This window comes from Danio rerio, chromosome 10 (assembly GCF_052040795.2).
Source record: "Danio rerio strain M-AB ecotype USA chromosome 10, GRCz13ab, whole genome shotgun sequence".
Lineage (NCBI taxonomy): Eukaryota > Metazoa > Chordata > Actinopteri > Cypriniformes > Danionidae > Danio > Danio rerio.
The window spans coordinates 48,538,090-48,552,500 of NC_141030.1; the positions used below are offsets into that span (position 1 = coordinate 48,538,090).

General features: G+C 34.9%; 1 protein-coding gene and 1 long non-coding RNA gene across 2 annotated transcripts in view; one reads left to right on the forward strand and one right to left on the reverse strand.

Annotated features, from left to right (window-relative positions):
- myo18b (myosin XVIIIB) overlaps positions 1 to 14,411 on the forward strand; it is an 880,426-nt gene that overhangs the window by 407,593 nt on the left and 458,422 nt on the right. The gene's annotated exons all lie outside the window — the stretch shown is intronic.
- Positions 1 to 14,411, reverse strand: part of LOC147842218 (uncharacterized) — a 167,245-nt gene that overhangs the window by 121,662 nt on the left and 31,172 nt on the right. The gene's annotated exons all lie outside the window — the stretch shown is intronic.

Sequence of the window (14,411 nt, forward strand, 5' to 3'; positions counted from 1 at the left end):
TAATTGTTTCCATTGATAAGAGATTTCTCACTGCTAAACATCTGAAGACTGAAAAGTGTGCAGAACGCTTAAATCATCATCAGAAATATATTATTGAAAACATTATGGCTGAGGATATAGAATACAAAACAGTATACACTGACCGGCCACTTTATTAGGTACACCTTACTAGTACCAAATTGGACCCCTTTTGCCTTCAGATCTGCTTTAATCCTTCATGGCAGAGATTCAGCAAGCTACTGGAAATATTTTGCTCCATATTGACATGATAGCATCACACAGTTGCTGCAGATTTGTCGGCTGCACATCCATGATGCCAATCTCCCGTTCCACCACATCCCAAAGCTGCTCTATTGGATTGAGCTCTGGTGACTGTGGAGGCCATTTGAGTACAGTGAACTCATCGTCATGTTCAAGAAAGCAGTCTGAGATGATTGAGCTTTATGACATGCTGCGTTATCCTGCTGGAAGTAGCCATCAGAAGATGGAGACACTGTGCTCATAAAGGGATGGACATGGTCAGCAGCAATACTCAGGTAGGCTGTGGCGTTGATGCTCAATTGGTACTAATGGACCCAAAGAAAATCTCCCCCACACCATTACACCACCACCACCAGCCTGAACCGCTGATACAAGGCAGGATGATCCATGCTTTCATGTTGTTGAGGCCAAATTGTGAGCGGAGCATCTGAATGTGTCAGCAGAAATGGAGACTCATCAGAGCAGCAACGTTTCTCCAATCTTCTATTGTCCAGTTTTGGTGAGTCTGTGTGAATTGTAGCCTCAGTTTCCTGTTCTTAGCTGACAGGAGCGGCACCCGGTGTGCTCTTCTGCTGCTGTAGCCCATCCGCCTCAAGGTTGGCCGTGTTGTGTGTTCAGAGATGCTCTTCTGCAGAGCTCGGTTGTAACGAGTGCTTATTTGAGTTACTGTCGCCTTTCTATCAGCTGGAACCAGTCTGGCCATTCTCCTCTGACCTCTGGCCTCATCAACAAGGCATTTGTGCCCACAGAACTGCCGCTCACTGGATATTTCCTCTTTATTCTCTGTAAACCCTAGAGATGGTTGTGCGTGAAAATCCCAGGAGATCAGCAGTTTCTGAAATACTCAGAGCAGCCCGTCTGGCAGCAACAACCATGCCACGTTCAAAGTCTCTTAAATTCTCTTTCTTCCCCATTCTGATGCTCGGTGTGAACTGCAGCAGATCGTCTTGATCATGTCTACATGCCTAAATTCATTGAGCTGCCGCCATGTGATTGGCTGATTAGAAATGTGTGTTAATGAGCAGTTGAACAGGTGTACCTAATATTATCATAACTGGCTCCATCACTCTGTCTCCTCTCCACCAATCAGCTGGTGTGTGGTGTGCGGTCTGGCACAATATGGCTGCCGTCGCGTCATCCAGGTGGATGCTGCACACTTATGGTGGATGAGGAGATTCCCACTTTTGTGTAAAGCGCTTTGAGTGTCTAGGAAAGCGCTATAGAAATATAAGGAATTATTATTGTTAATATTTACAAGACAAAATGTCCTTAAATACACTATGCAAACATTACTTTTAGATATAACTTATCATTTATGTTATTATTCATGTTATTATTGGATTATTAGTTTTCGATAGTATTAGATTATTCGATATTATTAGTTTTGACAAAAATTAAATGATGTTTTATAGGATAAATATTTAGTTTTAAATGGCTTTTGGACTGAAACAAAATACTAAAATGTACTTTTAAATGCCATATAAGGAAGAGAAAGAAAAATGTCAGATTATTTTGCTTGTTTTAAGGAAAAACTCACTTTATTTGGTCTCATTATTTCTGAAAAGATCATAATATTTGTTGCTTGTCTAGAAAATGCTTCTTCGTTTAAGAAGCTAAGATCTTTTTTGATTTGTGTTATTCAGAAGAGTTTCAACACAAATTAAATGATAAATTGTAAGCTTTAAATGCTTTTTGGATTTAAATGCAAATCTAAAATGCATTTTTAAATTCTGTAAGATGATGAAAAAAATCTACATTTGTGTATAAAATTTTTTGCAACAATTAACAATTTTGCACACACAAAAATCCAACATTTAGTTTTGCTTAACATCACCTATTTAACCATGTCAAAAGCAGGCATTCATTTTTTTTAACTAGTTACAAATTAAATTAAATAAGTTAATTATAGTTAACTTATGTATGCATAAGTGAGATTATTAATAAAAAACACGTTTAACTACAAAACCAGCTTTACTGTGATTCTTGTCCAAATATCTTTTAAAAATGTAAATCAAGAAGCATTTTCTGGACAAGCAAAAAATGGTCTTGCTTTTCAGAAATAATGAGTCAAAATGAAGTGAGTTTTTCTAGGGCTGCTCGATTATGGGAAAAATCATAATCACGATTATTTTGGTCATAATTGTAATCTCGATTATTCAAAACAATTATCAGTTGAAGTCAGAATTATTCACCCCCCAATTTCTGTTTAATGGAGGGAAGATTGTTTCAGCACATTTCTAATCACAATAGTTTTAATAACTCTTTTCTAATAACTGGTTTATTTTCTCTTCGCCATGTTGACAGTAAATAATATTAGACTAGATATTTTTCAAGACACTTCTATACAGCTTAAAGAGACATTTAAAGCCTTCACTAGGTTAATAAGGTGAACTAGGCAGGTTAGGGTAATTAGGCAAGTTATTGTATAGCGATGGTTTGTTCTGTAGACCAGGGGTCACCAATCCTGGTCCTGGAGGGCCGGTGTCCCTACAGGGTTTTGCTCCAACTTGCCTCAACACACCTGCCTGGATGTTTCAAGTATACCAAGTAAGACCTTGATTAGCTTGTTCAGGTGTGTTTGATTAGGGTTGGAGCTAAAATCTGCAGGACACCGGCCCTCCAGGAACAAGTTTGGTGACCACAGCTGTAGACTATTGAAAAAAAATTAGCTTAAAGGGGCTAATAATATTGTCCCACAAATGATTTTTTAAAAATTAAAAACCGCTTTTATTCTAACCGAAATAAAACAATTAGACTTTCTCCAGAAGAAAAAACATTATCAGACACACTGTGAAAATTTAAAATTTCCTTGCTCTGTTAAACATAATTTGGGAAATATTTAAAAATGAGAAAATAATTCAAAGGGGGGCTAATAATTCTGACTTCAACTGTATATATATATATATATATATATATATATATATATATATATATATATATATATACCAAATGATGTTTAACAGAGGAATATTTCCCAGTATTATTTTTTCTTCTGAAGAAAGGCTTATGTGTTTTATTTCGGCTAGAATAGAAACAGGTTTAAATATTTTGAAACCTATTTTAAAGTCAATATTATCAGCCTCTGGAAGAAATATATATTTTTGATTGTCTGCAGAAGAAACTACTGTTATACAATGACTTGCCTAATTACCCTAATTAAACCTTTAAATGTCACTTTAAGCTGAATACTAGTATCTTAAAGAATTTCTAGTAAAATAAAATGTGCTGTCATCATAGCAAAGATAAAAGAAATCAGTTATTAGGGATGAGTTATTAAATCTGTTATGTTTAAACTGTGCTTTAAGCATCTTCACTGTACGAAAAACACTTTAGCTACAAAAGTGCTTCAGTCAAGAGCAGTGAGGGATTTTCTCCCTTTGTTGTTTGATTAATAATAAAAACAGACGGCAGCAGGAATATTGCGTGCTGTCACTTTAAGAATAGTGTGGCTCTGATATGGTTTCTCTTTCACATGTCTTTTGATTCTCAACTTGTTTATTCATATTAACCCTCGTTTGTGTAACAAACAATCACTAAATAAATGTGCATGTATTTGACCATTAAAGCGCTCACATTAAGATAACTTTAGATGTGTGTGTTCTGCTCGTCTCCGAGCCTGTCCGAGGCGAAGCGCGGCGTACACACACACAACAGCACGTGCTCTTTCGCGCTTTTAAAAATATGAATGATGCGCATCCTGTGCTGCAAAAGTTACATTACAGCACATGCTTTCAGTCATTTTCACGTAGAGCTGAGCTTTGCAGAGCAACAAATGTGTACAACTGGAAAGGGGGCGGTGTATGATGGAATAATCGCTTATCTCCATTAATGGTTTTCATAATCCTTAGAAGCCGAAATCGAAACCGGATTTTCGATTAATTGCACAGCCCTAAGTTTTACCTTAAAACAAGCAAAATAATCTGCCAATGGGAGAAGAAAAATAAATTTATTTAAACGCTAAAACAAGTTTATTTTCTAATAGCAGATTATTTCTGAAAATGCTCGTTTAGAAAATGCTTCTTGGTTTCATTAGCGAAGACAATTCAACATAAAGTTTCAACACAATTTAAATGATACATTTTACGTTTTAAATGCTTTTTGTATTTAAATAAAATTTGAAATAAAATTTTAAATGCTGTAAAATAAGGAAAAAGATGAGCATATCTCCACTTGTTTATAAAAAAAAAACTGAGCAACAATTAACATTGATGCATACACAAAAATCCAACATTTGGTTTTGCTTAAATATGTGATAGTCAGGCATTTTTTCCCCATCAACTACTCCATAAGAGAAATTCATTCATTCATTCATTCATTTTCTTGTCGGCTTAGTCCCTTTATTAATCCAGGGTCGCCACAGTGGAATGAACCGCCAACTTATCCAGCAAATTTTTACGCAGCGGATGCCCTTCCACTACCTACTGCGCCACTGCCTCGCCCATTAGAGAAATTATTATTGTAAAAACATTTGTTGAACAGCAAAACCAGCTTTTCTTACTTAAAGTTTTCATCTTGTTTCTGGTCCAGATATCTACAAATTCTGGAATCAAGAAGCATTTTCAGACGAGCAAAAAATATTGTTGTGTTTCCAGAAATAATGAGTCCAAATTAAGTGAGTTTTTCCGTAAAACAAGCAAAATAATCTCATTTAAATGCAAAACAGGATTATTTTGCCTGTTTTAACTGAAAACTTCCTTTGCTTGCTTGTCTAGAAAATGCCTCTTAATTCAGCATTTTTAGATATTTGGACTAGAAACAAAAAACTGACAAAGTAAGAAAAGCGGTTTTGGCTTGGTGTCAGGACTATGGAACAAAATCAATGCCTAAAGTCTTGAATTAAAAAGCTTGTTGAATATCACAAACTGAAAAAAATAATACACCGTATTAACAAGTTCTTGCATTTTAATGACTTGAATTCCAGGGTTTGTATTTTTAGGTCCTGAAATTTAACATATCTGTTTATTTAAGCTGTGAATATTTCAACGAAAAATATTTCAAACACGTTTTCATACTTAAAAATTCAATAATTCATATTCAATTTTCAGATTTCACTTACAAAATATTCAATACCCTTTAAAAATACGATGTATAATATTCAAAAGGTCATTTTCAGTTCATTTTATTTCAGTTCTAATATTCGCTTCCATAAATTCAGTGGATCAAATTCGACTGATAAAATTCAACATTACATCCGGGAACTGCAGGAGAAGCAATAGATTGCAGATTGAAGATAGCCAGCTGCTCTAGCTTTCACCAGCAGGTGGAGATGGAATAATGTAAGATTTTTAACCCAGCAAACAGGCGAGAAAAAGGCTAATAAAGGCACAAAAGTAGCATTCAATTTTAATATCAATGCCTTGGACATTATAAATAATAAAAAGTATGAGTAAAATGAGTAAATGAGGTTTTAGTCATCTATATTTGCCCTTATGTAACGGAAGCCAGCTGGTGATCGCGTAAAGCTCACCCCTCGGATCCAGTGACAGACGTTGTTCTGCAATCTTATCGGAGCTTGTCTCCCATGCTGGCTCGTTACCTGCTCGGACCGGTGCGGTTACTTGCACATAAACCGTCTTTTGATGAATATGATGTTACACATTGTCTATCTATTGACTCTTTCTTCCATAGACGCGAAGTATTATATTGACAGCTAAAGAATATAAACGTAAGAGAAACAGGAGAGGAAATATTATAATAATAATACAAAATAGATAAACATTGACAGGGCTAAGAACAATTACGAACAAAGATTTTCAAAACCAGAGAGATTTTATGAGAATGTCACAAAACAGTTTAATTGGAAATGTTAAACAGAGAGTTCAGGTATGATTTAAGGTTGGTTATGGACGGGGCGTCTGATTTAAAATAATTTAACATGCGAATGCATTAAAGGAGCGTCTTCAGTTATTCACACAGAACCGTCTAATATGGCATAACTATAAGGAGTAATGTTTGCGCTGTTTAAACGCAGCTATGTCAGGATTGGGATAGGTTATACATTTTCATTATTTAAATTATTATTATGATTGTTAATATTATTATTGTATGACATTTTTTTCTAGTTTTTGGGGTTCTGCCATGGTTAAACGTTTGCAAAATGTCTTTGTCCAGATTATTGTTTTAGTGTTATGTAGCCTATAGGCGAGAAAAAGATAATAACGCAAAAGTGGCAATGTCGCAGCCAATGATAACTAATAAAATGAGTCGCCTGTCGTTTGATAATAGGCAGTTATAACTGACTTTGTTTTTATTAAACGAGAAAACCGTTATTTATAACTTTTCAGCGACCGTTTGTATTTTATGATTAGCAATGTTGATCTTTTTTGCAGTTATTAAACATAAACTTATTTAAACTGGTTTAAACTTAATATAGTTGTCACTTGAGCTAGTTTCATAAGATTAATGTTTATAATGCGTGGTTTGACATGCGTGGTTGAGGGGTTCCTGCAAAGCAGCTCTGTTCATCATCATGGGATTATTACTGAGCTGTAATCGCCATCTACTGGAGAGAATGTATTTGCTCATTTCTTCTATTAACTCTTTTCTGCAAGTGTGGTTTATGATTTCACAAAGTCAAACCATTATGTTTTTATTTTATATTTTGAGATGATCATATTTAAATAAACAATTGCTAGGGTAGCTAATAGTTTCTTTTTTCTTGTTTTTTTTTAAAAATCAGTAGCTTATAAAATCATAATTTTTGCTTGACAAAGTTATTAGTTTAGGATTCTGGATGCATTTTTGCTGTGTTGGAAACTCATAAGCTCACACTAATCAATTATATTAGCAGAAATGACAGATATAAGAAATCCATTAATATTCATCACTCTTTTTACAATTATACAAGCAATTTCGCGCCGACGTCAGCTCCACTTTCGGAAATGGTAAACAGCGAGGTGTTATTCATATAAGCCCAAGCATGACATATGTCATGATTAATATAATAATCGAAACACTCTTGTAGGCGATTCTTATGCTTGGCCAAATGTCATGACTTTCACTTTCATTTTACAATATTATGCACACGCCCAGATGTCATCTGAAACTTTGGAAGAATTCCTATCATATATTGGCAGCCAACCAGCATCTCTTAATCAGTTTGCTGTGGGGCGCTGGCTCTGACTGGCCACCGGAGCTCGCGGCCACTCGTTCGTCTTTGTCGTGAGCAAGCCGCACAGCACATGCATAAAAACGTCAATCATTTCATTCATTCATCAATTCATTCATTTTCCTTCTGCTTCGTCTCTATTTTAGAGGAAAAGCAATAATCTGGACAAACTAAAGACATTTTGCAAACATTTAACCGTGGCAGAACCCCAAAAACTAGAAAAAAAGAAGAGAAAGACGATAGCAAAGTGATAGCTAAAAAGGATAAATAGAAATATTAATTTAGAATCACAGATGACTTATTTAAGCGCAATAGCCCAATACATGTCATAAAATAATAATAACAATCATAATTTAAATAATTAAATTATAACCTATCCCAATCCTGACATAGCTGCGTTTAAACAGCGCAAACATTACTCCTTATAGTTATGCCATATTAGACGGTTCTGTGTGAATAACTGAAGACGCTCCTTTAATGCATTCGCATGTTAAATTATTTTAAATCAGACGCCCCGTCCATAACCAACCTTAAATCATACCTGAACTCTCTGTTTAACATTTCCAATTAAACTGTTTTGTGACATTCTCATAAAATCTCTCTGGTTTTGAAAATCTTTGTTCGTAATTGTTCTTAGCCCTGTCAATGTTTATCTATTTTGTATTATTATTATAATATTTCCTCTCCTGTTTCTCTTACGTTTATATTCTTTAGCTGTCAATATAATACTTCGCGTCTATGGAAGAAAGAGTCAATAGATAGACAATGTGTAACATCATATTCATCAAAAGACGGTTTATGTGCACATAACCGCACCGGTCCGAGCAGGTAACGAGCCAGCATGGGAGACAAGCTCCGATAAGATTGCAGAACAACGTCTGTCACTGGATCCGAGGGGTGAGCTTTACGCGATCACCAGCTGGCTTCCGTTACATAAGGGCAAATATAGATGACTAAAACCTCATTTACTCATTTTACTCATACTTTTTATTATTTATAATGTCCAAGGCATTGATATTAAAATTGAATGCTACTTTTGTGCCTTTATTAGCCTTTTTCTCGCCTGTTTACTGGGTTAAAAATCTTACATTATTCCATCTCCACCTGCTGGTGAAAGCTAGAGCAGCTGGCTATCTTCAATCTGCAATCTATTGCTTCTCCTGCAGTTCCCGGATGTAATGTTGAATTTTATCAGTCGAATTTGATCCACTGAATTTATGGAAGCGAATATTAGAACTGAAATAAAATGAACTGAAAATGACCTTTTGAATATTATACAACGTATTTTTAAAGGGTATTGAATATTTTGTAAGTGAAATCTGAAAATTGAATATGAATTATTGAATTTTTAAGTATGAAAACGTGTTTGAAATATTTTTCGTTGAAATATTCACAGCTTAAATAAACAGATATGTTAAATTTCAGGACCTAAAAATACAAACCCTGGAATTCAAGTCATTAAAATGCAAGAACTTGTTAATACGGTGTATTATTTTTTTCAGTTTGTGATATTCAACAAGCTTTTTAATTCAAGACTTTTGGCATTGATTTTGTTCCATACAGGACTAACCCATCATATCATTTTAGTTTATACAAAAGGACAGAAAAAGCTGCGTGGAGTGTCACAAAGGAAATGGTTTCAATGCATCACCATGTTCAATTAGTAAAGTGACTCATTATAAGTGACCTTTGCTCAGGTCTGTAAATAATCTCCTGACAGACGCAGACGCTCATTTACAGGCCATTTCAGTCTTTAAGAGAGTCATGCATTTCTCACAATCTGACTTACGGCTTTTGCATCGTGTCCCATCGCTTAGACACAGATTCACTGCAATGCAATTGAAATGTGCAGTCGAGCACATCTAGGGTCATCCAGAGGTCAAGATACAGGAGACTTTTATTTTGTCTGCAGAATAAAAGCAGTTCTTGTATTTTGCCAATTATTCTGTGCCAAACTACAGTATCTTTTGTCTGAAATATAACGTGCCTTTCTGCTGCTGTAAATGCATTTTATTAAAATAGTAGTCTCTAATTTAAAATGCTTTTTAATATAATCTTAATATAATAATTGTCTTTAACTGTGTTTATATACACATACATATACACAGCACACACACTCATTATATATGTAAATGGATTATAGATAAGAAAAAAGTTATAAGAAAAATTAAACACTTTACAATAAATTTATGTCTTGATAATGTATTTAATAACAACACTTTTAATACAGCATTTATTTACAGTTGTTAGCATTATTTAATGTAAATACAGTAATTCAGTCCATGTTACCCAATGTTAACAAGCATGAATTCTGATGTTACTAATGCATAAGTAAATGTTGAAACATGATTCATAAATGCTGTGCAAGTATCGTTCATTATTAGGTCATGTTAGTGAATGCATTATCCACAAAAACCTTATTAAAATGTGACTTAAATATTCCCAAGGACACACAAGTGGCACAAAAATATAAAAAAAAAACCTGAAACCAAATCTACATTCTGAAATATCTCTGTGAGACTGTGAGTGATTTAGGTTATGGGATCAGAAGCTGATCATTCGTCATGCTGCCACTATCGCTCAGGGATTTTCTAGAGTGGTCAGATGCTGTTTTTGATTGTGTGAATGATTTTATTTGTTTATTTGTGGTCCGGCTCTGAGCATCTCCCCGGTGTCCGACCCAATGTGAGCGGTCAGAATTGATGGCAGGGAAATGAAAACTCAATTTCACACGTCACCTGCTGCTCGCTAGGAAAGAGGAGAAAGGGTAAACAGAGACTGAAGACGGCGTAGAAAATCTGATAGAAAAAAAAAAACATCAAAACATTAAAGCTACAACGTTAAAACATTACCATTTTGTTATTAAAACAATAACCTACTCTTGTTAAAACTTTACCATTCTGTAATGAAGACGTGACCATTCAGTTATCAAAACATTAACGTTCGATTATTAAAATGTTATTATTCAGTTATCAAAACATTAATGTTTGTTTATAAAAAAACTTTACCATTTAGTTAGAAAAATATTAAATGTTCAGTTGTAAAAACTTCACCATCCAGTTACCTAAATATTGCTGTTTAATTTCATGTTTCTGCTGCTCACTAGGAAAGAAGAGTATATATGCAACTTACATATATGACATACGGTACAAGTTCATATTTAGATTATATAAACAGACAATTATGAATCATTTTGAGCTTGACTATAAGAAAACTGTCATATATGTCAAAATAAAGCAAAAATAGCAGTTTACATGTATATAATTTCTTCTTTGCTGATAAAGAATGATGATATTTTGTATGTCTGTCTATCAAAACAGCAAAAGATTATCCTACTTCAATATATGCAACATCAAATAAGGGTTAGTACTAAAGTAATCTAAATGTAATCCAAAAGTAGTCAGATTGCATTACATAAATGTGTAATCTAGGATAAGATATTACTGTGTAAAAATGTTGTGTAATCAAATAAGTGTTAGCACAAGTAATCTAAATGTAATCCAAAAGTAGTCTGATTACTTTACCATGATATGAAATCTAAGGTATCAAATTACCGACTTCACATTTTATCAAGTAATCATGAAAGTAATCTAATGTAATCCAAAAGTAGTCTGATTACTTTACCATGATATGTAGTCTAAGACAGTGGTTCTCAACTGGTTTGGCCATGGGACCCACATTTTTACATGGTCATCAACCCGCGACCCAAATTTTTAGGAACTAATGTAATTTTAGGAATTATAATTAATTTGTATTTATTTGTTAACATACACAAGTAGTGACAGAAAATCACAAAGACTTACAAATATAAACAATATTTTATTATTGTCATTTAACACAATGTCTCAAATTATAGAAATACTACAAAGTAAAAATGACAAATGTTTGGTTTCTAAAAGTGCTTTTGTGAGAGCACATCACTGCATATGACACACTGAGGTTTTAAGCCTTTTTTGTCATCAATATATGTAAATCCATACTTTACATATTCAGGGTCGTACTTGTGTTTCGACATATTTGTTGCTATACTTAAATTACATTTTTACGTGTCAAACGGTACAGTTGACGCTCGCACATTTCAAAATAAAAGTCTTATATAAGCAAAATAAGTTAAAAATTAAACATTTGTTGTTTTTTGACCACACACTCTGTGACCCACTGAAAATGTTCCCACGACCCAAAACCCACCAGTTGAGAAACACTCGTCTAAGATATTATATTACTGACTACACATTTTATCAACACATTTTGTCTGATCACTTTACCCTGAATGTGTAATCTACAATATTATTTTACAGATTAGATATTTTATCATGTAATCAAATAAGCGTTAGCACAAAAAGTAATCTAAATGTAATCCAAAAGTAGTCTGATTACTTTACCATGAATGTGTAATCTACGATATCATTTACAGATTACATATTTTATCATGTAATCAACTAAGTGTTAGCACAAAAAGTAATCTAAATGTAATCCAAAAGTAGTCTGATTACTTTACCATGACTGTGTAATCTAAGATATTATATTACAGACTACACATTTTATCATGTAATCAAATAAGCGTTAGCACAAAAAGTAATCTAAATGTAATCCAAAAGTAGTCAGATTACTTTACCATGACTGTGTAATCTAAGATATTATATTCCCGACTACACATTTTATTGTGTCATCAAGTAGTGTAATCACAAAAGTAATCTAAATGTAATCCAAAAGTGGACAGATTACATTATCATAAAAGTGTAATCTAAGAGACTGCACATTTTGTTATGTAATTCGTAATCAGTACTGGTGATTATTAATGAGTACTTCACCCAGCTCTGTTCATCCGGTATCATTGTAATAATACCAATTAAAAGCAGATATTTACGTGAAGATGTAAACGGCTTGACCCTGGAGTCTGCAAGGGTTAATTGAGTTTCTTATTCACACTCTGGAATTGCTTAGAAGGCTTGCGATGAATAGAAAAGAGACTCATGTTGAGGAATTGTTTTCTGCAGTGAGTGTCTGATAATCAATACAGCCCATACCATATCATTAAACTGCAGGAGAATACTTTCACTGGTCTCTAAATCATTACACATTCAGCTCTATATCTGACCCAGAGGAGATGCATGATAAAAAATCCATAAAATACACAGTAAAATATGACATGGTTGCTCTAGAAGTCAAATACATACATACTCTACCTGGCAAGTCTTGTCGCCTATGCAAGTTTCAGTAACATTAAATAATAACTGGACTTGTAGTTGATCATTTGGTGTCAGAAGTGTCTCTATGAAAGGCGAAGGCCTCTAGATTTTGCTGATTTGAGCTCAATAAATATGATCATGTCTTGATGTTGACTGATTTGATGAGGACAGTGCGGTCTGACTCTGCTCAGACTAAAGTCTCATCACTGAACAGAAATAATGTCCAGTATAGAATATAAAGTCCTGCTGCAGTGGAGACAGAATGAATATTGTGTCTGACTCCAGGGGAGGACTGGGACTAAAAATCAGCCCTGGCACTGTAGCCACACCAGCCCACATTACCACACCGACACAGCCCCACCCACGGACACACACATTTACTACTTATATTGGTGTACAGATGGTAAAATTATATAAGCAGTTCCATATTTAAGAGATATTTAAACATTTAATGTATGTGACTAAAACAAAAACAACCCATTTATATATGCAATCATGTCATTCATTTTTTTTTTACGGCTTAGTCCCTTATTAATCTTAGAGCCACCAACTTATGCAGCATGTTTTACACAGTGGATGCCCTCAAAGCTGCAACCCATTACTGGGTTAACCAATTCCCAATCGCCCTACCCATTTCACCTATAGCATGTGTTTGGACTTGTGAAGGAAACCAGAAGGAAATCCACATGAACATGCAAACTCCACACAGAAACACCAACTGACCCAGCTGAGGGAACCAGCGACTTTATTGCTGTGAGGCGACAGCGCTACCCACTGCGCCACTGCACTGCCCCCTTTCGAGACTAGTTCAGTTAACTTGATGTATTTGGCATTGTCTGACTTGACTGCCTTTCCCTTTTTATGGTCCATCTCTATCAATTTGTTGCACGTACTGTGTGTTTGACAGCCTTGCCAGATTTTGATTACGTTTGCATAACCTCTGATTGGGTCGGCCCATCTCGAAACCAGCCGGTCGTTGCCGATTGGGCCAATGCTTAACATTGATTAATATTCTTACTATCATCATCATCATCATCATAATATTCACATCTTGCAAGAGATAAAAGCTGCTTACATGTAAAAAAAACAATACATATGAAAAATGAATTAAAAAAATAGCTGACCGGCCCACATTTAAAAAATGGTCCGGCCCTTTTGGCATTTGCCAGAATTGCCAGATGGCCAGTCCGCCCCTGTCTGACTCCATCATGAGCTTGGAGGACTGCATCCATACATCTCTGACATGACTCAAATCACTGATTAATAAAGTCATCAGGAATGAAGAAGAAAGCCTTCAGCAGGATCCCAGAGTTCATCTTCAACGTCTCCTCCTTCATCTTACTCCAGACATGCTCAATAATATTCATGTCTGGTGACTGGGCTGGCCAATCTTGACCTTCTCTGCTATCAGGAGCTTTGATGTGGAGGCTGAAGTATGAGGAGCGCTATCCTGCTGGAGAATTGTCCCTCTCCTGTGGTTTGTAATGTAATGGGCAGCACAGATGTCTTGATACCTCAGGCTGTTGATGTTGCAAATCTCTCACACACCTCCATATTGAATGAACCCCAAACCATGATGTCTCCTTCACCAAACTTGACTGATTTATATGAGAATCTTGCCTCCATGCTGGTTCCAGTAGGTCTTCTGCAGTATTGGTGATGATTGATGCAGATCAGAGAAATCCACCTTCTGACACTTTTACACATCATCAACTAGAAGTCCAGTTATTATTTGCTGCTCTGAGATCAACAACAAGACTTTTGTCAGCAAGTGTATACACATACAAACATGCATATACACACATATGTTTGACAAATCAATAATCATTATTTATTCTGTAAAACTGTATTAC